At 47.6% G+C, this 26,526-nt stretch overlaps 1 protein-coding gene across 4 annotated transcripts in view; it reads left to right on the forward strand.

Annotated features, from left to right (window-relative positions):
• The window catches only part of LOC140725789 (phospholipase D1-like), a 228,636-nt gene that overhangs the window by 20,695 nt on the left and 181,415 nt on the right, over positions 1 to 26,526 (forward strand). The window contains exon 1 of one of the 4 annotated variants that reach the window (XM_073041706.1): positions 4,330 to 4,637. The exons of 1 other annotated variant lie outside the window; for it this stretch is intronic. The gene's annotated coding sequence lies outside the window, so the exon portion shown is untranslated. Of the gene's footprint in view, positions 1 to 4,329; positions 4,638 to 26,526 lie in introns of those variants that run through there. 2 more of the 4 variants (XM_073041704.1, XM_073041707.1) reach the window with 2 other exon arrangements.

Consider the following 26,526-nt stretch of genomic DNA (forward strand, 5'->3'; position numbering starts at 1 on the left):
TATCTAGCTCCTGTACGTCTTCTCACCACTGTCCGAGATTCTGCCAACAATGGTTGAATTACCAGCAAATTTATAGATATCATATGAGCTATATGTAACCACGCTGTCATGGGTATAGAGAGAGCAGAGCAGTGGGCTAAGCACACACCCCTGAGGTGCACCAGTGTTGATTGCCAGTGAGGTGGAGACAGTATTTCCAATCCATACAGATTCTGGTCTTCCTGTCAGGAAGCTGATGATCCACTTGCAGAGGGAGGTATAGAGTCCCATGTTCTGGAGTTTTTCAATCAGAACTGTAGGAATGATGGTGTTAAATGCTGTGCTGTCATCGATAAACAGCATCCTGATTTAGGTATCTGCATTATTCAGGTGATCCAAGGCTGTGTGGAGAGCCAGTGAGATCATGCCTGCCGTAGATCTATAGTGGTGATCGGCAAATTGCAGTGGGTCCAGGTCCTTGCTGAGACATAGAAACATAGAAAATAGGTGCAGGAGTAGTCCATTTCTTTTTTGGAATTGATACTATTCCTAATTTCCCTTGTCAGCCACGGGTGCACTACCTTCCCTGGTTTATTCTTTTGCCAAACTGGGATGAACAATTGTTGTAGTTCATCCATGCGATCTTTAAATGCTTGCCATTGCATATCCACTGTCAACCCTTTAAGTATCATTTGCCAGTCTATCTTAGCTAATTCACGTCTCATACCTTCAAAGTTACCCTTCTTTAAGTTCAGAACCTTTGTTTCTGAATTAACTATGTCACTCTCCATCTTAATGAAGAATTCCACCATATTATGGTCACTCTTACCCAAGGGGCCTCGCATGACAAGATTGCTAACTAACCCTTCCTCATTGCTCAATACCCAATCTAGAATGGCCTGCTCTCTAGTTGGTTCCTCGACATGTTGGTTCAGAAAACCATCCTGCATACATTCCAAGAAATCCTCTTCCTCAGCACCCTTACCAATTTGGTTCACCCAATCTATATGTAGATTTAAGTCACCCATTATAACTACTGTTCCTTTATTGCACCATAACCCTCTCAAAGCATTTCATCACCGTAGATCATGAGTGCTACTGGACGATAGTCGATCGGGCAGTTCAGCCCGTTCTTCTTGGGCACTGGTATAATTAATGCCCTCTTGAAGCAGGTGGAAACTTCTGACTGTAGCAGTGAGATTGAGAACATCTTTGAACACTCCTGAGATTGGTCACCACAGATTTTCAGTGCCTTACCAGGTTCTCCATTGGAGCCTGTTGCCTTCTATGCCAGGCATGATACAACCAGTCCGGACACTCTCCACTGTGCATCTATAGGCATTTGTCAGAGTTTTCGATATCTATCGAAGCTACATAAATTGCTAAGAAAGTATTGGCACAACATTGTAGGCCGAAAAGCCTCTGCTCTGCTGTTCAGTGTTCTAAATATCAATTTATTTGTCCATGTGAGGAGGCACAGGAGATGAGTGAAGTTCCTAACAAATAATTCTCATTCGTATTTCCATGGAGAAGGATTTGGATGCCAGGGAACTTAGTAGTAATCTTTAAAGGGGTCCACAGTATAGGAAAGAAGCTCCTGGGGGGCTTATAACACAGAAAAATTGATAAATCCCCAGGACCTGATCTAGGACATTGTGGGGCCTCCAGTGAAGAGATTTAGTCAAAGAGTCATAGAGCACTACAGCACAGAAACAGGCACCTTCCACCCATCTATCCACACCCCAACTACAACCCTGCCTAGACCCAACGACCTGCACCTGGACCGTAACCCTCCCTACCCCTCCCATCCTCATATCTGTCCAGACAGAAACATTGCAATAAAATCTGCTGGCAGCTCGCTCTACACCCTCAACACCCTCTGAGTGACGAGGTTCCCCCTCAGGTTCTCCCCAAGTACAGTATTCCACCTTTCACCCTTAATCTTTTGTATCACGGAAAGCCACGGGGGTGGTGCCTGAGACGTGGAGGGTGCTCGCAGCTGCGACTTTATTCAACAAGGTCTACAGGGAAAAGTTGAGAACAGAATCGGCTTTATTATCACTGTTAAGTTGGTTGTTTTGTGGAGCTGTACAGAGCAAAGGGATACAATGAGCACAAATTACAAATAAAATAAATCGTGCATGGAGATAGGTATAGTGAGGAAGCACTGATGGCGGGGGGAAGAAGCTTGTTCCTAAAACACTGAGCATGGGTCTTCAAGCTCCTGTACCTCTTGCTGATAGTAGCAATGAGAAGAGAGCAGAAGAGGGTAGCTTCCAACCCGATGGCATGAACATTGATTTTTCTAACTTTCAGTAATTACTGTCTTCTTGCCCCTTCTCTCTTTATCCATTCCCCATTCTGGTTCCCCTCTCACCCCTTCACCTGCCCATCACTCCTTCTGGTACCCCTTCTTCCTTCCCTTTCTCCCTGGTCCACTCTCCTCTCATCTTCAGCCTTTAACATTTTCCACCTCTCACCTTGCAGCTTCTCACTTCATCCCCCCTCACCTGCCCACCCACATCCCCCCTCACCTGGTCTCACCTACAACCTGCCAGCTTGTCCTCCTTCCTCTCCCCCCCCCACCTTATTACTCTGGCTTCTTGCCCCTTCCTTTCCAGTCTTGATGAAGGGCTTCAGCCCTCCATAGATGCTGCCTGACCTGCTAAATTCCTTCAGCATTTTGTGTGAGTGTTGCTCAGCCTCTGCAGAATCTCATGGGTTTACGCCTGAATGACAGATGGCTGCCTTCTTGAGACAGAGTTTGAACTTGTCCATTCCTGCATCTGCCTAAGAAACAGACTTAGAACAAAGATCAGTACAGCACAGGAAAAGGCCCTTTATGCTGAACCAATTAAAATTAGTAATGAAATGGCCAACTACTCTCTGTGCCTACACAATGTCAATATCCGTCCAATTTCCTCACATTCATGAGCCTATCTAAACATCTCTTAATAGTCCCTAATGTACCTGCCTCTACCCCACCCCAACCAGCACATTCCAGGCACCCACCTGTGTGTAAAAAAAAATTGCCCCTCCCCTCACATTTCCTTTTAATTTAACCCCCTCTCACCTTAAATACATGCCCTCTGATATTAGACATTTTACCCCTGGGAAAAGGATACAGTCTGTCTACTCTATCTATACCATGAGGCATAGGAGCAGAATTAGCCCATCTGGCCCATCGGGTCTGCTCTGCCATTCAATCATGACTGATCCTTTCTCCTCCTCAATCCTAGTTCTCAGCCTTCTCCCCATAACCTTTGATGCCATGTCCAATCAAGAACCACAAATTCACCACCCTTTGGCTCAAAAAAAAAATTCTCCCATCTCTGTTTTGAAAGGGCACCCCTCTAGCCTGAGGCTGTGCCCTCTTGTCCTAGACTCCCCCACCATGGGAAACATCCTTTCCACATCTACTCTGTCTAGGCCTTTCAACATTCAAAAGGTTTCAATAAGATTCCCCCCCCCCCCCATCCTGCTAAATTCCAGCGAGTACAGACCCAGAGCCTTGTATGTTAACCCTTTCATTCCTGGAATCATCCGTGTGGACCTCCTCTGAACCCTCTCCAATGCCAGCACATCTTTTCTAAGATGAGGGGCCCCAAACTATTGACAATACTCTAGGCGAGGCCTCACCAGTGCCTTATAAAGCCTCAGCATCGCACCTCACAATCTGATAAACCTCTATTAGGCCTCCTCTCATCCACCACTTCAGAGAAATCAACCCAAGTTTGTCCAACCTCTCGATATAGTGCATACCCTCCAGACCGGGCAGCATCCGGGTAAACCTCTTCTACACCCTCTCCAAAGATTCGACATCCTTTCTGTAATGGGACGACTAAAACTGTATGTAATACTCCAGATGCGGCCTAACTGGAGTTTTATAAAGCTGCAACACCACTTCCTGACTGCAGAACGCAATGCCTGGACTAATAACCACTGTATCATCCTGTGTAGCCACTTGCAGGGCGTTATGAACTTGACCCATCTGCTCACCAACACTGTTAAGTGTCTTGCCACCGGTGTTAAAACTTACCCTCACATGTCCTTTGAAATTACCCCCCTGTAATTTCTTCTGGAAGTATGGCTCATCTTGTTAGCACACTCACCATCTGAGGCACTGCACTCCCTCCTCCAAAGGAGGGCAGTGTTACCCTACCCATTTCCCCACACAATTTCGCTCAGCTGCCTCAGAAGTTTCTGAAGTTGATCAAAAGTCTTTCTTACAGCCACCGACGTGAATTTAGTGGTTTAAAAAAAAAGGGCTGCGTGCGCCCCTCCCCGTCTGCATGTCCGCAGTTCGGCTGCTGTGGGTGGAGTTGTTATTCACGGGACGATAAGTCTGACTTGGAAAAACGGCTCTGAAACGGAAGAGCGAACGTCCCCGAGCGGGGCTGTGGCGGAGCGGGTGCTGAAGCGATTGGCGCTAGGTCTGTGATAGGAGGGACCACGGAGATCGCCTACCTCCTCGGGATGTCACCTTGGGGGCGGTGCCATTTGAGTCTTACTCCCGCAAGAGCACATTGGATGGGCTTGGGAACTACCTCGAGCCATTTCATTGCGGAGGACTGAATAGCAAGAGGACCCTTCTTGCTAATTTAAGTGCTGTCTGTCTTGCGTTCAGCATGCAGCGAGGGGCTTCCTCAACCCCCCAGGTTAGTATCTTTCTCTTTATTTGTCCTCCGCCTCACGACCGGGCACTCATTATACTCTGCGCTGTGTGTAACTTAACCCAGCGGTCCTCTGAGAGGCTCCGTAGCCGAGTGAGCCTCCCTTGCGATCGGCGGCTGACCACGACTTGTCCCGTCCAGTCCCGCTCTCCTGGTCCCCGAAGAATCCTCACTGACAGACAGATTCACTGCCATGTGGAGTTAGGACGGTGGGGGTAGGAAATCGTGGCGTTATCCACACTGAGGAGAAATATAGAAAAAAAACAGATTTTTTAAATAAGGAGATGCGTTGAGCCTTTAAAGGGGGCGCAGTAAGCGGTTTACGGGATGCTGCCCGGAGTAGAGGGTATGAACGCTTGGCAAAATTTGTTGTTGCTTTTCTGGAGTGCTGGAGACAGAAGGGGGAGCTCATCTTGGTCCCCGAACCTCAGGTCCCACACCACCAGGTTCAGGAACAGTTATTACCCTTCAACCATCAGGTCCCACACCACCAGGTTCAGGAACAGTTATTACCCCTCAACCATCAGGTCCCACACCACCAGGTTCAGGAACAGTTATTACCCCTCAACCATCAGGTCCCACACCACCAGGTTCAGGAACAGTTATTACCCCTCAACCATCAGGTCCCACACTACCAGGTTCAGGAACAGTTATTACCCCTCAATCATCAGGTCCCACATCACCAGGTTCAGGAACAGTTATTACCCCTCAGCCATCAGGTCCCACACCACCAGGTTCAGGAACAGTTATTACCCTTCAACCATCAGGTCCCACACCACCAGGTTCAGGAACAGTTATTACCCCACAACCATCAGGCTCTTGAACCTGAGGTGATAAGTTCACTCACCCCATCAGTGAACAGTTCCCACAACCTATGGACTTACTTTCAAGGACTGTTCACCTCACGTTTTTGATATGTATTATTATTTCTCATGTCTTGGAGAGTTTGCTGTCTTTTGCTCATTGGTTGTCTGCCCTGCTGGGTGCGGTCTTGTATTGATTCTTGTACTTACTGGGATTTTCCACAAATAAGTGGATCTCAGGGCTGTATGTACTTTGATAATAAATTTACTTTGAACTTTTGAACATTGTTTTGCTTAGCTGTATGCATCACGCAGTTGAATGATAATAAACTTTCGGTTTATAAAACTGAGAGGTGGGTGTCCTAGCCTGAAATGTCGACTGTTAATTCGACGCTGCCTGACCTGCTGAGTTTTTCTCTGTGTGTTGGTTTGTATTTTCAGCATTTGCAGAATCTCCTGTGTTCAGATATAGCAGATGGCCACCATGATAGCATAGGATTTAACACAACGCTATTACAGCTCAGGGCGTTACAGAGTTCAATCCCGGCACTGCCTGTATGTTCTCCCTGTGAGCATTTGCATTTCCCACACTCAAAAGATTAAGGTTAGCAGATAAATTGGTCATTATAAATTGTTCCATGATTTGGTCGTTCATTATATGCCATGGGTGGAGATGCGTTCTATCAAAGGAGGTGTAAGGCGCACCTTCCCTCTGCTAGCCTGCAGGTCACCCTTGGACAAGGTGTAGCACCTGCTTAGCCCCTGTGGTCAGGGTCATGTGAAGCCACGGGAGCAGGTGGTGGGTGGTCGTATGAACAGCCGGTGCACATCACAACTCCTGGTTATGTGACCACTGACGCCAGGCAGACAATCTCCGAAGAGTATTCATACTGGCCGGGGTCACCCGTCTTGTAAAGACACTGCCCAGAAGAAGGCAATGGCAAACCACTTCTGTAGAAAAATTCGCCAAGAACAATCATGGTCATAGAAAGACTATGAATGCCCTTAATTAAGCTAATTTTAAATTGCTTAGTGTCACAGCTCAGTTGGCCAGAAGGTCATGCTGTACCTCTAAATAAATTTTATTCCCCAGGGAAGAAATACTGGTATTTAAAGTGAGAAGGCAAAACTCCAAAGGGCCAGTTTATTTACATAGTGGTGGGTCCCTGGAAATCCTGGACCCAGGTCTGGCAAGGCTCCTATGTCTTATAGTCTTATCGTCAAAGGTTACAGGAAGAAGGCAGGAGAATGGGTTTGAAAGGAATAAATCAGCCATGATGGAATGGCCTAATTTTGCTCCTGTTTCTTATGGTCCAGTGAGTGGTTGGCCACTCACAGTTGAAAAGACCCACAGTGATACCAATGTGGAACCAGGCTCTTCGGCCCACTGTTCCCTGCTGACCCATTTAGATGGGGAATTTGTTTAATGGAAGGTTGCTGATTCTGGGCAGCTCCCTATTCCAGAGCAACACACACAAAGTGCTGGAGGAACTCAGCAGGTCAGGCAGCGTCTATGGAGATGAATAAGCAGTCAGTGTTTCAGACTGAGACTTCCATCAAGATGCACAGGACTCTTCCAGAACCCCCTCACAGTCTCTGTCATTGGGTGATTTGTGGATGGAGACAGGATTCAGGTGCTGTGCGGGCTTCTCCAACTGTGAGTTCCTGTGGTCTTTCCCACACTGACCAGCTGTATCACTGTCTGGTCTGCGAATTGCAAGGCATCTGACTGCAATTCCCTACAAATGATTGTGAGGATCACAGTGGGGTTTCTCTTTCTCCCATCCGAGGTTTCTCCCTGAGGCACCACACACACAGGGCTCTTAGTATTGTCAGTGATCCCTCCGTCCGGTCCCCAATCCCCACTGAACCCCTGCCATCGGGCAGGAGGTACCGTAGTGTTAGGACAAGGACTGTTAGGATGGGAAACAGCTTCTGCCCCCAGGCCGTGAGACGACTGAAATCACTGCCACCACCCAGGTCTCATCAGGTACAAAGCACTGGCAGTGTTATAAAGTTTACTTTTTAAACTTGTGTCCCATCACAGACCCTTGGGATCAGACACAGAGTTAAGCTCCCTCCACACCATTCCATCACACACTCCTGTCACCTTTCATCCTCTTTCGCTCCAAAGAGAAAATCCCGAACTCACTCAACCTTTCCTCATAAGACATGCTCTCTAACCCACGCAGCATCTTGATAAATCTCCTCTGCACCCTCTCTTATGCTAACACCTCTTATGCAGCACCTTCCAGACCCACGACCATCTAGAAGGACGAGAACAGCAGATACCTGGGAACGTCACCACTTGGAAATCCCCCTCCAGGTCACTCACCGTCCTGACTTGGAAACATATCGATATCCTTCATTGTCACTGGTCAAAATCATGGAATTCCCTCCCTTAAAGCAGCACTCTGGGTGTACCTACACCTCAGGGACTGCAGCAGTGCAAGAAGGCAGCTCATCACCACCTTCTCAAGGGCAACTAGGGATGGACAATAAATGCTGGCTTAGCTGGTGATTCCCACATCCCATAAAATGAATAATTAAACAGAACTGAACACAATACTCTTAACGCAACACGAGTGAATCTGCAGATGCTGGAAATAAATAAAAACACAAAATGCTGGCAGAACTCAGCAGGCCAGACAGCATCTATGGGAGGAGGTAGTGACGACGTTTCGGGCCGAAACCCTTCATCAGGAGGGTTCTGCCAGCATTTTGTGTTTTTACACCATTCCAAGTGTGGCCTAACGAGGTGTTTATAAGCTGCAGCATTGCTCTGCGGCTCTTGAGCTCAATCCAATGACTAATGAAGAACAACACACCAAACACCTTCTAAACCACCCCACCAACTTGTGCAGCAAATCTCTGGATGTGAACCCCGAGTTCCCTCTGTTCCTCCACACTTCTATACCTTTAACTGTGTTGTATATGCACTCCACGTCAACTTGTACGTCTGCAGAATGGATTTTTATCCGTTGATGTTGTTGTGTTAATATAATGTTCTGTGTTGTATGTGATCTATGTAGTAAGCATTGAACCTTGGTCCCTGACTCTGTACGCACAGTCGAATGACAATCAACTTGAACTTCAGTAGTGTACTTGCATCTTCCAAGGAATGCGTGACCTCCCCGTCCCGCCTGCTTTGTCCTGGGGTGGGGATCTCCGAGAGAGAGAGAGAGAGAGGAAGGTAACCGGGATGGAGTGCAGGGTTGGTGAATGTAAATATTTGTTGCATCCCTGAGCCATGTAGCTTCGTTAACGTGACGTGCCACAAATTCGTGAGGAGGTCACAGTCTGGATTTCAAAATACTCTGTACACTCATGTCAAGGCCGGGTCCCAAGGTGGAGAACTTGCTTCTCCCACTGGGAACAGATCGAATTGATCAATAGAGACATGATGCAATTGTTCACTTAGTTCACCCTTTCAGTGTCACTAGCGTTTCCAGACAGCAGATTTATTAGCCAGTTAGGTGGCCATAAGACTATTAGATATAAGAGTAGGATGCGGCCATTCGGTCCATCTGGTCTGCTCCTCCATTCCATCATGGCTGATTTATTATCCCTCTCAACCTCATTCTCCTGCCTTCTCGCCATAACCTCTGACACCCTGTCTAATTACGAACCTATCGACATTCACTTTAAATATACTCGATGATTTGGCCTCCACAGTAGTCCGTGGCAATGAATTCCACACTCACTATCCTCTGGCTAAAGGAATTCCTCCCCACCTCAGTTCTAAATGGACAGCCCTCTATTCTGAGGCTGTGTCCCCTGGTCTTTGATGAATTTCCCACTAACCTGTCCACATTCACTCTATCTAGGCCTTTCAATATTCGATAGATTTCAATGAGATCCCCCTCATTTTACTGAACTCCAGTGCGTACAGGTCCAGAACCATCAAATGCTCCTCATATGTTAACCCTTTCACTCCCAGGATGTTTGTATTTCTAGAGGTGGAAAAAGACCCTTCAAACTGTTTAAATACAAGGTGCTGGAAATCCAGGGCAGCACACATCTAGCGCTGGGGGAAACTCAGCAGGTCGGGCAGCATCTATGTAGGGAAATAAATCGTCGACATTTTGGGCTGAGACACTTCATCAGGACTGGAAAGAAAGCATGTCCTCCTTCCCCTCCCCACCTTCTTAGTCTGGTTTTGTTCCTCCTTCCTTTCCGGTTCTGATGAAGGGTCTCGGACCAAAACGTTGGCTCTTTATTCCTCTTCATAGATACTGCTTGACCTGCTGAGCTCCTCAAGCATTTTGTGTGTGTCACTTTAAAATGTTTATTTTGTTCAAATTGGAATATTTAAATGGTTGGGGAAAAAGCATGTTTCTTGACTTCTTGGGTAGTATCTGAAGCTCCAGCTAGAGTCTTGTTAAGCAAGACCTTCATTATAAAGATTTCATCTCCTGTATTCCAATACATGTATTTCTCAGTAGCCATGACCAGTTTTCCCCACCCTTTGTAGATCTCTGTGCTCCCTTGATTACAAGTGGGTTCCGCCCTTTGGCCTCTGGTGTTAAACTGTTTGGCAAATTGGTTTATTATTGTTACGTGTACTGGGACACAGTGAGAATCTTGCCTTGCATACTGTTTATACAGATCAGATCATTACACAGTGCAATGAGCTAGAACAAGGTAAAATATTAACAATACTGAATAAAATATTGCAGTGAACAGGCCCTTCAGCCAACAATGTTGTGCCAAGCCAAATAAATTAGTAATTTACTGGCCAACTAAACAAATCTCTTCTGGCTACACGTATCCTTCGGTTGTTGAGCCTGTTTAAACGTCTGTTAAAAGTCTGTAATGTGTCGGACTCTATCACCACCTCAGGCACTAACTCATTGGTGATAATACTTTGTTTCATGTGCTGTCTGTGATTTGTGTTCTGTGTCGGCACCTTGGTCCAGAGGAACTTCGTTTAATTTGGCTATGTATACGTACAGTCAGATGACAATAAACTTGAACTTAAAACTGTTGGCCTGGGCTTCAGATTACCTAACAAAGTCTAAATTGGTATTCAAGTTTCTAAAACTTACGTCAAGTACCATTTTCAGCAATAGCTACTTCCCTTCGACCACTCAGTTCTTGTGTCAACTGGCAAAACCCTGCTCAGCATAGTTTATTTATTTATTTTATTTTATTTAGAGATACAGCAAGGAATAGACTCTGCTGGCCCTTCGAGCCACGCTGCCCAGCAACACCTGACAATTCTCGATTAAGTAAGCTGCAGAGAGTTATAACGTTAGTCAGCTCCATCGTGGGCACTAGCCTCCGCGGTATCCAGGTCATCTTCAAGGAGCGGTGCCTCAAAAAAGCAGTGTCCACCATTAAGGACTCCCACCACCCAGAACATGTCCACTTCTCATTGCTACCGTCATGGAGGAGGTGCAGAGGCCTTGAAGACGCACATTTAATGATTCAGGAACAGCTTCATCTCGTCTGCCATCTGATTTCTAAATGGACACTGAACCCATGAATACTGCCTCACTACTTTTGTTTACTTATTTTTTGCACTACTTTAATTTAGCTATTTAATCTTCTATATAAATACTTTAATTCACAGTTTTTTTTCCCCCCTCTCTATTATCATTGTACTGCTGCTGATATTAAACCTGATTCTGATTCTGACCCAATCACGAGGCAGTTCACATTGACCAATTAATCTATCTGGTGCATCTTTGACTGTGGGAGGAAACTGGAGCACTCGGGGGAAAGCCATGTGTTCCACAGGGAGAACGTACGTTTGTACAAAGACTGCTTACAGATCGGCGCTGGGAAATGCACTGAGCTGTAACAGTGTCGCCATAATTGCTATGCAACCATGGCAACCTGTTTAGCAACATGATGGCCACTTGATGACTTGTACTACGGTGGACATTATAAAATCATAGAATTATGTATAGAATCATAGTATGGAACAGCTCAGCAAAAGCCCTTCGGCCCATCTAGTCCATGCCGAACCATTAATCTGCACCCGCACCCTAGCCCGCTATACCGTGGCAGCTCGTCCACGCTCTCAACACCTTCAGAGTGAATAAGTTCTCGTCCATGTTCTGCTTCCTCATTTCACCATTCACCCTTAATCCCTGACCTCCAGTTGTACTGTTGTCTTTTCCCAATAGGATTTAAATATTGGTTGTACTTGCCACAGGGTGGGTAGGAAACGCCGGAGGGCCGTTTCTCTGCTGAACTGCGGTGACTGTGTGATGTAAGCTTCTGGCAGGTGCTGGATCAGGAACCAGAAATGATGCGTGTTGATGAAGTGGGAAGTCTGCAGAAGCACCTGGACAGATTAGGAGAATGCAGAAATGAGTGGTCGATGCAATACAATGTAGGGAAGTCACGGTGTAATAACACATTACAATGCCGAAACGGGCCCTTAGGCCCATCTTGTCCATGCTGAGCCATTAATCTGCCGAGTTCTATTGACCTGCATCCGGACCATAACCCTCCATACCCCTCTCAGCCATTTACTTAACCAAACTTCTCTTAAATGTTGAGATTGAACCTGCATGCTCCACCTTTGCTGGCTGCTCGTTCCACACTCTCGGCACTCCCTGATTGAAGAAGTTCGCTGTAAGGTTCCTGTTGTGTGTTTAATATTTATGTAATATTTGAGTAATGTAGTAAATGTATTGTTTGATTAAGCATTCTTTGATTTTACATCATTCGTTACAGCCTATATGTAAAAATATGTGAATGGCACTCGTTATTATGCCACCACATTATAAGTATGCACCTCACTGAAGTATGAATGAAGAGTACATGTTTATCTCTGTGGTTTTCTTTCAGTTAGTTCATTGAGTTACAAAACATAACAGTTCCCCTTGTACATTTCACCTTTCACCCTTCACCCATGACCTCTAGTTCTAGTCTCACCCAACCTCAGTGGAAAAAGCCTGCTTGCATTTACCCTATCTATACCCCTCATCGTTTTGTGTCCCTCTATCAACTCTCCTCTCATTCTCCTATCCTCCAGGGAATAAAGTCCTACCCTATTCACTCTTTCCCTGTAACCCTCAAATCCCAGCAACATCCTTGTCGATCTTCTCTGTACTCTTTCATCTTATTGACATCTTTCCTGTAGATAGGTGACCGTAAATTATGTTGAATCTGTGTCTTTCTTGTGAACTCTGCTTGCCTGATGCTCGGTGCCTGTGCTGCTGCTGCAGGAAAGCTTTTCATTCTGCATTGATTTGTGCAGATGACAATAAGCCGGAGTTTGAATTGGAAACTTCACTATAGAAACTGAGTTTTCAAAGTTGTATTTGCGACGCATCCCAAGGTCGTCCCCCCGGCTCTGCAGTTTTGCATCTTAGCAGGCGGTGTCTAGCTCAAGTTCAAGCTTATTGTTGTTCAACTGCACACATGTATACTGCCAAACGAAACAACGTTCCTCCGGACCAAGGTGAATGACGCAATGCATATATTTAGGTAGCTCCTGTCCCTAATTGTGTTCACTGAGTGTATGTTCATGGTTCTCTGCTGTTGATGGTCCATCCACTGCGAGGTTCAATGTGTTGTGTGTCACAGATGCTCTTCTGCTCACCACTGTTGTAACGTGAGGCTATTTGATTTACTGTCAGCTTGAACCAGTCGGGCCGTTCTCCTCTGATCTCTCATATTTGAAAGGCATTTTCTCCCACAGCTCACTGGATGTTTTTTGTTTTTTCACACCATACTCTGTAAATTGTGTATGAACATCTCAGGAGATCAGTAGTTTCTTTTTTTTTGTAATTTTTTTTATTGAAGTTCATCATCAAACAAACTTTTCCATAAGATGTATTTCAGACATTCTAAGTGGCTCAAAACACCCAATCTGGCACCAACAATCAAAGTCACTTAGATCACATTTTTTCCCCATTCTGATGTTTGGTCTGAACAACAACTGAATCTCTTGACCATGTCTGCATGCTTTTATGCCTTGAGTTGCTGTGACAGGATTGGCTGATCAGATATTTGCATTAACGAGCAGATGAGAAGGTGTATCTAATAGAGTGACCACTGAGAGAATAACTTACACACAACATTTGAAGCTTCATTACCACAAATAGACAAACAAATATTAAAATATTTTCCGGAAGATTGACAGTGTAAGGTGCATTTACAACACGGTCAAAAACTAACAGAATAACCCGGGAGTGTGTGATGGGATGGCCATCAGGGAGCGGGTAGAGGGAGTTTCACTCTGTGTCTAACCCAGAAGTTTGTGACAGGATGATGGCTTCACTCCGAGTTGAACGTGCTGCATTGTAGGAGTGCCACGGATAGCAGGTCCCTGAAATGCAAAATTTATCCGAATTGTTCAAGTTCAGTTTATTGTCACTCATCTGAACACATGTACACCACGAAACGAAACCACATTCCTCCGGACCAAGCTGCTCAACACAGTACGTACAACTCACACGCAACACACAAAGTAATATTCCCACAAATCAATTAGCAAATAATAAGCTGCATTTACGACACGAGTTAACAAGAAAACACTGTAAAGTACTGGCACTGCATACGTTGTGAAAGCTGGGTTGTGGCAGGGAGTTCAGTCGTCTCACGGCCTGGGGTCAGAAGCTGTTTCCCATCCGAACAGTCCTTGTCCTAATGCTACAACACCTCCTGCCTGAAGGTAGGGGGTCAAAGAGTGTCTATGTTCTGCTGTGACAGGAAGAGAAGGAGGAGGCAAAGAGGGAGGGGAGAGAGGAGGGTAGGAGGAGGAGATGGAGGAAGGGGGAGGGGAGGGGGAGGAGGAGGAGGAGGTGGGAACATTGGAGAGCAGAATACAAAGCGAGGACCAAGTATTCCATAACCTCCGGTGTCTGACAACTGTTTGCAATCAGTGAAACAACTACTTCCAAAAGAAGGCAACCAAATTGTGGAGACACGTGAGACTGCAGATGCTGAAACTCAGTGGGCTGAGCAGGATCTGTGTGGGGTGGGGAAGGGATTGTTGCCATCTTGGGTTGCGAATGTTGGTTCCCTTGCCTGCAACGCTACTGCTTGATACACACAGTCACGGGGAGGAAGTACCGACCCGTGGGCATCGACCCCGGGTGGTTGGCGCTGAGGGTAGATCACAGGAGTCACCACGCTTCTGGCACCAACGTAGCAATGCACACAACTCACGAATCCTAATCTGTCTCTATGTAGGAGAATGTGCAAGCTCCTTTTGAACAGTGGCAGGAATTGACCCCGGGTTGCTAGCTCAGTAATGAACAGGTTACATCCAGCAGATCATTGTAGTGACCTGGCTTGCAGAATAATTATTATTCTTTCAAGTCACTGAAGCAGGCCATTCAGCCCATTTCTTCTAGCCCTGCATTCCCATCCATCACCCAGATCCCATTACATATGAAGCACCGGTATTGTTATACTCTTTACTTTTTAACTTGCTTCGTAAATTCACCTTGTGTTAAAAGTCAATCTTTATTATTTGCTAATTAGCTTGTGGTAATATTACTTTATGTGTTGCATGTGGGTGTTACAGTGTACGTACTGTGTTGTGTGCCTTGGTCTGGAGGAATGTTGTTTCGTTTGGTGGAATACATGAGTATAGTTGAATGGCAATAAACACAAACTTGATCTTGACCTTCACTTTTCCCCAAAACACCAGGGGAACCCTTTGACGATGATGGGAGAGCGTTAGGAATGTACTTTTGGGGGTTAGGGGGTGGTCCTTCAGGTTGTCAGTAGGAAAGGATGTCCCAACAAGTGTCTCCCTCAAGGAGAGTATAGAGGGGAGGAAGGCCAGTAATAGTGAGCAGGAAACCCTAAAGGCAAACACAGGTTTGTGGAGTAACTCTGAGGTAAAATTTCACAGAGATCGAACCAGAATCAGTTTCAATATTCAACGTTGTTATGCAGTAGTAATGCATTGCAATACATAGTAAAAACTGTAAATTACTGCACATATATAGTTAAATAATGCAAAGAGAGAGAGGAAAAAATAGTGAAGAAGTGTTCATGGGTTGATTGTTCATTCAGAAACCTGATGGCAGAGGAGAAGAAGCTGTTCCTGAAATATTGAGTATATGTCTTCAGGCTCCTGTACCTCCTCGCTGATGGTAGTAATGAGAAGAGGGCATATCTAGTGTGATGGGGGTCCTTAATGATGGATGCTGCCGCCTTGAGGTATCGCCTGTTAAAGATGTTCTTGGTGCTGGGGAGTCTGGTGCCGATGATGGAGCTAGCTGAGTTTACAACTTCCTGCAGATTTTTCCGATCCTGTACAGCGGCCCCTCCAGACCAGACAGTGATGCCACCAGTTAGGATGCCTGTGCGTGCCTTTGGCAACCGTCTCCTTAAACTCTTGATGAATTATAGCCCCTCTTGTGCCTTCTTTGTAAATGTATCAATGTGTTGGGTCCAGGTTAGATCCTCAGGAACATGAAACTGCTCACGCTTTCAACTACTGATCCCTGCTGAGAACTGGTGTGTGTGCATTCATTTACACTCTCTAAGGTCCACAGTCAATCCTTTAGTCTTACTGCGAGTGAGGTTGTTGCTGCGACACAATCTTGCACTGAATGCGGAACCAATGTATTTCTAAATACTGAAGAAACGGGTCTGTCACTGTATAACACCGGGGTACGGGTCTGTTGCTGTGTAACGCCGGGGTACGGTACCGGTGGGGACGGGTCTGTCACTGTATAACACCGGGGTACGGTACCGGTGGGGATGGGTCTGTCACTGTATAACACTGGGGTACGGTACCGGTGGGGACGGGTCTGTCACTGTGTAACACTGGGGTACGGTACCGGTGGGGACGGGTCTGTCACTGTATAACACCGGTGGGGACGGGTCTGTCACTGTATAACACCGGGGTACGGGTCTGTTGCTGTGTAACACCGGGGTACGGTACCGGTGGGGACGGGTCTGTCACTGTATAACACCGGTGGGGACGGGTCTGTCACTGTATAACACTGGGGTACGGTACCGGTGGGGACGGGTCTGTCACTGTATAACACTGGGGTACGGTACCGGTGGGGACGGGTCTGTCACTGTATAACACTGGGGTACGGTACCGGTGGGGACGGGTCTGTCACTGTATAACACCGGTGGGGACGGGTCTGTCACTGTATAACACCGGGGTACGGGTCTGTTGCTGTGTAACACCGGGGTACGGTACCGGTGGGGATGGGTCTGTCACTGTATAACACTGGGGTACGGTACCGGTGGGGACGGGTCTGTCGCTGTATAACACTGGGGTACGGTACCGGTGGGGACGGGTCCGTCGCTGTGTGACACTGGGGTACGGTACCGGTGGGGACGGGTCCGTCGCTGTGTGACACCGGGGTACGGTACCGGTGGGGACGGGTCCGTCGCTGTGTGACACCGGGGTACGGTACCGGTGGGGACGGGTCCGTCGCTGTGTGACACCGGGGTACGGTACCGGTGGGGACGGGTCCGTCGCTGTGTGACACCGGGGTACGGTACCGGTGGGGACGGGTCCGTCGCTGTGTGACACCGGGGTACGGTACCGGTGGGGACGGGTCCGTCGCTGTGTGACACCGGGGTACGGTACCGGTGGGGACGGGTCCGTCGCTGTGTGACACCGGGGTACGGTACCGGTGGGGACGGGTCCGTCGCTGTGTGACACCGGGGTACGGTACCGGTGGGGACGGGTCCGTCGCTGTGTGACACCGGGGTACGGTACCGGTGGGGGACGGGTCCGTCGCTGTGTGACACCGGGGTACGGTACCGGTGGGGACGGGTCCGTCGCTGTGTGACACCGGGGTACGGTACCGGTGGGGACGGGTCCGTCGCTGTGTGACACCGGGGTACGGTACCGGTGGGGACGGGTCCGTCGCTGTGTGACACCGGGGTACGGTACCGGTGGGGACGGGTCCGTCGCTGTGTGACACCGGGGTACGGTACCGGTGGGGACGGGTCCGTCGCTGTGTGACACCGGGGTACGGTACCGGTGGGGACGGGTCCGTCGCTGTGTGACACCGGGGTACGGTACCGGTGGGGACGGGTCCGTCGCTGTGTGACACCGGGGTACGGTACCGGTGGGGACGGGTCCGTCGCTGTGTGACACCGGGGTACGGTACCGGTGGGGACGGGTCCGTCGCTGTGTGACACCGGGGTACGGTACCGGTGGGGACGGGTCCGTCGCTGTGTGACACCGGGGTACGGTACCGGTGGGGACGGGTCCGTCGCTGTATAACACCGGTGGGGACGGGTCCGTCGCTGTGTAACGCCGGGGTACGGTACCGGTGGGGACGGGTCCGTCGCTGTGTGACACCGGGGTACGGTACCGGTGGGGACGGGTCCGTCTCTGTCTGACACCGGGGTACGGTACCGGTGGGGACGGGTCCGTCTCTGTCTGACACCGGGGTACGGTACCGGTGGGGACGGGTTCGTCGCTGTGTAACACCGGGGTATGGTACCGGTGGGGACGGGTCTGTCACTGCGTAACACCGTCTCTCCAGTTTGCTGCTTCCTGTTTCTGTCTCTTTCACAGAGCAATGGAGTTACGGGATCTCGATGTTAGCTTTGTCAGGGTATTGCACAGTGCTTTCTCTTAGAGATAGAACAGTACAACACAGGAACAGGGCCGAACCAGTTAAATTAGTGATCAAATGGCCAGCTGAACAAATTTCTTCGGCCTACATAACGTCCACATCCTTACATTTTCCTCACATCCTTGTGCCGATCTGAACATCCTTAATGGTCTCTAATGTATCTGTCTCTATCACCACCCCAGGCAGCACGCTCAAACCATCCACCACTCTGGGTTAAAAAAGACTTTCCCCTCACATCTCCTTTGAAATTATCCCCTTTCACCTTAAATTCATGCCCACTAGTATTAGACATTTCAACCCTTATTAAAAGTTACTGCCTGACCACTCTATTTGACCCCTCAGCTCCCGCTGCTCCAGAGGACACAAACAAAGTTGTTTTAGCACTCAGATCTGCAATTGGATCTTCAACTTCCTCACAGACAGGACCCAGGCTGTAAAAATAGGGGACAAGCTCTCCTCTACAATCACTCTGAGCACCTGTGCCCCACAAGGCTGTGTACTCAGCCCCCTGCTGTACTCACTGTACACCCATGATTGTGTAGCCAAGTTTTCATTGAACTCAATATATGTTTGCTGATGACACCACAATTGTAGGCCGTATCTTGGGTAATGATGAGTCTGAGTACAGAGAGGAAATTAAGAACCTGGTGGCATGGTGCGAAGACAATAACCTATCCCTCAACGTCAGCAAGATGAAGGAATTGGTTGTTGACTTCAGAAGGAGTAGCGAACCGCACAACCCCATCTACATCGGTGGTGCGCAGGTGGAACAGGTCAAAAGCTTTAAGTTCCTCGGGGTGAATATCACAAATGACCTGACTTGGCCTAACCAAGCAGAGTCCACTGCCAAGAAGGCCCACCAGCGCCTTTACTTCCTGAGAAAGCTGAAGAAATTTGGCCTGTCCACTAAAACCCTCACTAATTTTTATAGGTGCACCGTAGAAAGCATTCTTCTAGGGTGCATCACAACCTGGTATGGAAGTTGTCCTGTCCAAGACCAGAAGAAGCTGCAGAAGATCGTGAACACAGCCCAGCACATCACACAAACCAATCTTCCATCCTTGGACTCACTTTACACCGCACGCTGTCGGAGCAGTGCTGCCTGGATAATCAAGAACACAACCCACCCAGCCAACACACTTTTTGTCCCTCTTCCCTCTGGGAGAAAGTTCAGGAGCATGAAGATTCGTACGGGCAGATTTGGGAACAGCTTCTTTCCAACTGTGATAAGACTGCTGAAGGGATCCTGACCCGGATCTGGGCCGTACCTTCCAAATATCCAGACCTGACTTGCACTACCTTACTTTACCTTTTCTATTTTCTAATTATGATTTATAATTTTTATTATATTTACTTGGATTTGTACTTCAGGGAGCACGAAGCGCAGAATCAAATATCACTGTGATGATTGTACGCTCTAGTATCAATTGTTTGGTGACAATAAAGTAAAGTTTGTCCAACCTCTCCCTGCCCTCCAATCCAGCACACTCCTGGTAAACCTGGATCAACGACTCTTTGGGGGGGGGGGGGGGGAGGAGGGGCTTCTGCTGTTGCCTGTATGATGGTGAGGGAGTCGGGGTTTTGGTGCTACTGCTGGTGCGAGTGGGGGGGGGTGTGGGTCAGTCGATGCTTGTGTGAAGGGAGGGAGGGAGGGAGGGGGGGCTTCATTGTTTCTATCATTCACTATGCGTTTTCTTGTTTTGCGGAGGTCTGTGAAGAGTACAAATTTCAGGCTGTATACTGAATATATTCTCTGATACTGAATGACCTTTGGCCCTCGGTTTCTTGTTCTGGGGTCAGAATGCTGATGTCCTAAAGCGTTAACCCTGTCTCTTCCTGCTTGGAGTATGCCCAGCCTGCAGAGCATCTCCAAGTCAGAAAATTGGTTTGTGATTGTCACGTGTACCAAGGAACAATGAACAGCTGGTTCTGTATTCTGTCCACGCGGATCAGATCCGATCGTTACAACAGCATATTGAGGTAGTACGCGGTGCATTTTAAGTTTTATTTAGAGATCCAGTGTGGAACCACTGGCCCACTGAGCCTGCACTGCCCAGCAACCCACCAACTTAACCCGAGCCTAATCACGGGACAGCTTACAATGACTAATTAACCTACTGACCAGTACGTCTTTGGACTGTTGGAGAAAACCGAATCACTGGGAGGAAACCCATGTACACACACAAAGTGTGTACAACCTTTCTGACAGAGGATGCCAGAACTGACCCCTGAACTCGGATGCCCCGTGCTAACGGTACGCTAGCATGTCACCCCACAATAATGGTGCAGAATGGAGTGTCACAGTTTAAAAAAAAATACAAATTTTGTTTTATTTTTGTTGATGCACCGTACAAGACACTTTATCCGGATGCATCACGGCTTGAAATGCCAACTGCTCTGCCCACGATCGCAAGGAACTGCGGAGAGTTGTGGGCAGCACAGAAACCAGCCTCCCCTCCGTGGACTCTGTCTGCACTTCTCACTGCCTCAGTAAAGCTGCCTGCAAAATCAAATACCCCACCACATTCTCTCTTCTGAACACGTCCCACCAGGCTCAAGGACAGCTTCAGTCGCAGTGTTACATGAGTATTGATCAGACCTTTTGTATGATAAGTTGAACGCTTGGCCTCACAATCTACCTCATAATGTCCTTGTACTCTCATCGTTTACCTGCACTGCACTCCTCAGTAGCATTCACACTTTATTCTACTCCGTTATTGTTTTATTTCATTCCAGCTCAATGCACTGTCAGTGATCTGAGAGAGTGTGAGACAAGCCCTTCACCCTACCTCAGTACACATGACAGGATTAAATCAATTCCTGTAGGTTCCAGATCAACTTTATTAGCCGAATACATTTACATAGATCAGGAATTTGCTGTGGAGAGTTGGTCAGGGTGCAGCAGGCAACAAAAAAAACCATTCAACAATTATATATAAAAAAGAATTACATAAAAAATAAAGGAATAGGTTCAAGAGCAGATATGGATTAAATATTCATAAATACATAAACATCCCACACAAAATGCTGGAGGAACTCAGCAGGTCAGGCAATGAACAAACAGTCGACGATTTGTGCCGAGACTCTCCCAGCCCTGAAGAAGGGTTTCAGCCCGAAACACCGACTGTTCACTGTTCTCCATAGATGCTGCCTGGCTTGCTGAGTTCCTCTAGCATTTTGTGTGTGTTGCTCTGGGTTTCCAGTATTTGCAGAATCTCTCATGTTCATAGTTACCAGTATGTATTTACAACGTACACAGCATTCTAAACAGTGGTTTAAAGTGTTTGCAGTGCAGTCACGGAGTAATAGATGGGGGTGTCGTTGCTAACTAGAATGGCTGATCAGACTAACTGCCTACAGTAAGGATCTTTTTAGATGGTGTGAAGTTTTAGTTTTGATAGCCCTATAGTTCTTAAAATAAGGGAGATTTTGGAAAAGGCAGTTTGCAGGGTGGATAGTGTCTGCAATGATCCTTCCTGCCAGCTTCTTTACCCTGGACACATCCAAGTTCTGCAGTAATGGTAGGCAGCACTCAGTTACCTTTTCCGCAAACCTAATAATTTGTGGTGTTTTTTGTATGTTATGCACCAAACCGGAGAGTAATGGCTGATGCGAGGATGCTCTCTATGGTGGCCGTGTAGAATTGCACCCGTATGTTCTGGGGAAGATGGACTTTTATCAGGAAGTGCAGAGCAGGTGTTATGTCACAACAAAACGCTTGCAGATCTGACTGGTAAGGCAGAAAGACACAAATTCCCCTATGCTGTTTCAAAACTTCATTTATTAGGACAGAGCAGAGAAAGTATTAGAATACTTATCTAGATGTGCTCGGGCCTTCCTCACTACCGAGCAACTGCCAATCAGAATCAGGTTTAATACCACCGGCAGATGTTGTGAAATTTGTTGTTTTGCAGCAGCAGCAGCACATTGCCTAATGAAAAAAACTATCAATTACAACATAAAGTATATCTCAAAATTAAACTTAATAAGTAGTGCAAAAACAGAGAAAAAAAACACTGAGGTGGTGTCCATGGGTTTGTTGTCCATTCAGAAATCTGATGGTGACGGGAAGAAGCTGTTCCTGTATCATTGAGTGTGTGTCTTCAGGCTCCAGTACCTCCTTCCTGATGGCAGAGGGGAAGAAGCTGTTCCTGAATCGCTGAGTGTGTGTCTTCAGGCTCCTGAACCTCTTTCCTGATGGCAGAGGGGAAGAAGCTGTTCCTGTATCATTGAGTGTGTGTCTTCAGGCTCCTGAACCTCTCCCTGATGGTGATGGGATAAGCTGTTCCTGTATCATTGAGTGGGTGTCTTCAGGCTCCTGAACCTCCTTCCTGATGGCAGAGGGGAAGAAGCTGTTTCTGTATCATTGAGTGGGTGTCTTCAGGCTCCTGAACCTCTCCCTGATGGTGGCAATGAAAAGAGGACATGTCCTGGGTGATGAGAGTCCTCAGTGACTTTTTGAGGCATGGCCTTTTGATGGGTGTCCTCGATGCTGGGGAGACAAGTGTCCGTGATGGAGCTGGCTGAGTTTCCAACTTCCTTCATCTTTTTCTAACCCTCCATACCACACGGTGATGACAGCCAGCTATCTTTCTGCCAGCCATGCCACCATTTATGATCCAGTCTGTTGGTGAGGCCCCGGATAACTCTTCCCCAGTTCCGACAGCTCTGCTTTTCTATCCTCCCCACTGATGTGAAACGCTGCAGTATGTGGACAATATGTTAGCTTAAGCCACCGAACCAATCAACACTCTTCACCACTCTATTTGTGTGACTATCATGTTCTCATGGTCTCCGTCGAGGCTTCTGCAGTGAGTCTTGTACACCAGGGCCACGGTGGTGAAGACATTCACTGTTCACTCTTTTTTAAAAAAGCAGCGAGATGAAAAGGCACAAGATTATAACGAGGTGGATCTTGAGGTCAAGAGTCCATGTTATTGTACTGTAATTTACTTCAGATTTCCATTGTCTGCAGTTATTTTGCCTTTCAATTGCAGAGGCAGTGTTGGGGACTTACTGTGTCTATTGTGATTCGTTACAACAGATTGCAAAGACAAACACACACACAATGGTGGAGGAACTCAGCAGGTCTGGCGGCGTCTGTGGAGAGGAATAAACAGTTGATGTTTCAGGCCCTCCATCAGCACTGGAAGGGAAAGGGCAGGAAGCCAGAGTAAGACGGTGGGGGCAGGGGGAGGAGTACGAGCTGGAAGGTGATGTGTGGAAAAGGTAAAGGGCTGGAGAAGAAGGAATCTAATGTGAAAGGTGGGCCATGTGAGAAAGGGGCACTGAGGGGAGGGGAGGAGAAGAGAAGAGGTTAGATGGGAGCAAGAGTGGGGAATTGAAAAAGAGGAAAGAGAGAAGAAAATCACGGGAAGTTTGGGAAATCGATCAGGTTGGAGGCTATCTAGATGGCATATGTGGTGTTACTTCTCCAACCTGGGAGAGGCCTCATCATGGCAGTACAGGAGGCCATGAACCGATATGTCGGATCAGGAACGGCCACCGGGATAGCCTGCTTTTTACATTAATGATTACAAAGAGTATTAGATTGACAGTGGAGGAGAGAGAAAGAAATCAAAGTCAAGAAAAATGCCAGCTACAAACAGAAGTCATCGCATTTTCAAACTTAAGGCCCTCTGTTGGCTTGGGTTGACCATGGACGTTGCATCCTAGCTGTCTACCTGTTGCACGTCTGAGCAGTACGATATGAAGAGCAAGCTATTGCTCATGCAACAGACAATCCCTCTCCACACACTCAAAGGAATGGAAGACACTGCTATGGTTTGGCACCAGCATCGTCGCAGGAGTTTCCAGTCATCGTTGAACTCAACACAGGACTGACCGCCTTAGCGTCTCCGTCTCCGGATTTTTCACGGGCTTTACTCCCGAAGCCTTCCCCATGAGTGGGTACAGCCGCAAGGCTGCGGAGGTTTGAGATCAGAGTTTTCTTTCTCCTCGATGGGCTAACATTGGCTGATGAGCCCCAGCTGCCCAAGGTGACTGGTTTTAAGGTGCCAGTAACCTGCCTTTGCCCCGTCTCCTGTCAGTAGAGGTGGTTCTGCTGGATTCGCAGCTGAGCCACACGTGAAGGCCAGGAGCCGGACTTGGTTGTCGGAAGTTATTTGAGATGAATGCGTTGGGAGCATTTAAAAGGTAGTGGGAGCTTATCCCCAATCCCCACAACCCCTTCCCCACAACCCTGAGGAAACACTTGCAAACTAGTGACCACAAAGTGAGCAGGAAACACCAGAGGGACGTTCCTCTGCTGCTCTGTGGTGAGTGTGTGATGTAAGCTTCTGGCAGGTGCTGGATCAGGGACCAGAAACAGTGTCCGCTGAGGAAGCGGTAAGACTTGGATGCATTTGGATAATGTGCAAAGGAGGATCAGGTGGAATACAGTACAGGGAAGTCAGAGAACACTACAACACAGAAACCTGCCCTTTGACCCATCTATTCCCTGCCAAACTATTAATCTCCTGGGTCCCATCGACCTGCACCTGGACCTTAACCTCTATACCCCTCCCATCCATGTACCCATTTATCTTAAATATTGAAATCGAACCCACATCCACCATTTCACACTCCCAGTGAAGGGGTTCCCCTCGTATTCCATTTCATCTTTCACCCTTAACCCATCACCTCAAGTTCTAGTCTTAACCTACCTCAGTGGAAAGCACCTGCTTGCATATTCCCTATCTATACCCCTCATGATTTTGTATACCTCTAAAATCTCCTCTCATTCTCCTATGCTCCAGGGAATTCTCCATACCCCTCATTCTCCTACGCTCCAGGGAATTCTCCATACCCCTCATTCTCCTACGCTCCAGGGAATTCTCCATACCTCTCATTCTCCTACGCTCCAGGGAATTCTCCATACCCCTCATTCTCCTACGCTCCAGGGAATTCTCCATACCCCTCATTCTCCTACGCTCCAGGGAATTCTCCATACCCCTCATTCTCCTACGCTCCAGGGAATTCTCCATACCCCTCATTCTCCTACGCTCCAGGGAATTCTCCATACCCCTCATTCTCCTACGCTCCAGGGAATTCTCCATACCCCTCATTCTCCTACGCTCCAGGGAATTCTCCATACCTCTCATTCTCCTACGCTCCAGGGAATTCTCCATACCCCTCATTCTCCTACGCTCCAGGGAATTCTCCATACCCCTCATTCTCCTACGCTCCAGGGAATTCTCCATACCCCTCATTCTCCTACGCTCCAGGGAATTCTCCATACCCCTCATTCTCCTACGCTCCAGGGAATTCTCCATACCCCTCATTCTCCTACGCTCCAGGGAATTCTCCATACCCCTCATTCTCCTACGCTCCAGGGAATTCTCCATACCCCTCATTCTCCTACGCTCCAGGGAATTCTCCATACCCCTCATTCTCCTACGCTCCAGGGAATAGTCCTAATCTATTCAACCTTATAACTCAGGTTCTTAAGTCTTGACGACATTCTTGTAAATTTTCTCTGCAGTCTTTTAATCTTATTGATCACTTTTCTGTAGGTAGGTGACCTGCACAAAGTGTGTGGTCATACCCTTTGGTAGAAAGAAAAAAGGTATAGACTATTTTCTAAACATGGAGAAAATTCAGAGATCAGACATGCAAAAGGATTTGGGAGTCCTCGTGCAGGGTTCCCTCAAGGTTAACTTGCAGGTTGAGTCAGTGGCAAGGAAAGCAAATGCAATGTTAGCTTTAATTTCGAGAGGACGAGAATATAAGAGCAAGGAAGTAGTGATGAGGCTTTATAAAGCATTGATCGGACTTCACTTGTTGGAGTATTGTGAGCAGTTTAGGGCTGATAGGATGCACTGGCTTTGGTGATGTCCAAAAAAGGTTCATGCGAATGATTCCGGGAATGAAAGGGTTAATGTATGGGGAGTGTTTGATGGCTCTGGACCTGCACTCACTGGAGTTCAGAAGAATGGGGAGGAACCTCCTTGAAACCTATCGAATATTGAAAGCCTAGATAAAGTGGATGTGGAGGGGATGTCTCCTATAATGGGGGAGTTTCCTATATTGAGCACCAGAGGGCACAGCCTCAGAATTGAGGGACGTCCCTTTAGAACAGAGATGAGAGGGAACTTCTTTAGCCAGAGGGTAGTGAATTTGTGGAATTCATTGCCACAGATGGCTGTGGAGACCAAGTCATTGGATATCTTTAAAGTGGAAGTCAATATGTTCTTGATTAGTCAGGGTGTCAAAGGTTATGAGGAGAAGGTAGGAGAATGGGGTGGAAAGGGAGAATAAAGTAACCATGACAGAATGGCGGAGCAGACCTGATGGGCCAAATGGCCTAATTCTGCACCTATGGCTTATGGTCTTGCATCTATTTTCATAGGCAGGCCAGGGGAATTGAGGCTGGCGAGGATCAGTGTGGGGATTCAGGGTTGTGTTGATGGGCTGAGTGGCCTGCCTACTCCTATCTTCTTGTGCTGTTAAAGTCACAGAGACACATATCATGGAAATGGGCCCTTTGGCCTAACTCAACTATGCCAATCAAGTTGCCCATCTATTGTAGCCCATTTC

Source organism: Hemitrygon akajei, chromosome 3, assembly GCF_048418815.1.
Source record: "Hemitrygon akajei chromosome 3, sHemAka1.3, whole genome shotgun sequence".
Taxonomy (NCBI): domain Eukaryota; kingdom Metazoa; phylum Chordata; class Chondrichthyes; order Myliobatiformes; family Dasyatidae; genus Hemitrygon; species Hemitrygon akajei.